The sequence below is a fragment of the Chroicocephalus ridibundus genome, chromosome 6, assembly GCF_963924245.1.
Source record: "Chroicocephalus ridibundus chromosome 6, bChrRid1.1, whole genome shotgun sequence".
Taxonomy (NCBI): Eukaryota; Metazoa; Chordata; class Aves; order Charadriiformes; family Laridae; genus Chroicocephalus; species Chroicocephalus ridibundus.
Window position 1 is genome coordinate 49,417,929 of NC_086289.1, and position 850 is coordinate 49,418,778.

Consider the following 850-nt stretch of genomic DNA (forward strand, 5'->3'; position numbering starts at 1 on the left):
TCTTCATTTGAATCCACATTTTTTCTTTTTCTCTCTGCTGCCTGGGAACTAGGAAAGAAGCCATTTCAGAACAAAAGGAAAGGGGGTCTGTTTTCATTACTAGTGTCCTAGAGGCAGCATGTCCCCAGCAGGAAGTAATTGCAGATCAGTGCTAAATGTAATCTGTTCTCAAGAGATGATCTTACCTACTGCATGATCAGTGTAAATAAAACCTTCAGCTAATTTTGTCTCTTAACAATCTCCTCTTCAGCTTCCCTTTTAGCCCTGCATGTGAACTTCCATGTGTGGGGTGGCAGGGGGGCATGGCAAAGAGAAGGGACCTCAACTGAACTGGATATAAGCAGGTTTTCATGGTATGGTATGAAACAGCACCTGCAACAACTGGACATTTCACAATGTTTAGAAGTCCTCGTTCCAGACTCGAAGGCATTAAAAGTTACCCAATATGACAAATAAGTATTTACCAGTATAAAAGTTAAACATTTGAGGTTTCTGCTGACAAGTTAGTAAATTTAAATCTTTAAACAGAATTTAAAATTAAGTCCAAGGAACCTTTACTGTAAATTTCACATGAAGAAAATTAGTAATTTTATCATCTCCTAATAGTCAATACACCTGTTTATAAATAACTGCTAGATCATTTTCTTACTCACATTCTTAAAACACAGAAATAAAAATAAGGAAATAGTTCAGTTTAATTGAATAGTTTAACACTAGACTCATTACCTACATTTTACATGCTAATTTTGATAGCTGAACCTGTCCAAAAGTTTTCTCCTCCCCCCTCTTCCCAACTGATAATCCTTATGCGATTAAATTAAAAACCAAAACAAAACACTTCTACACAATC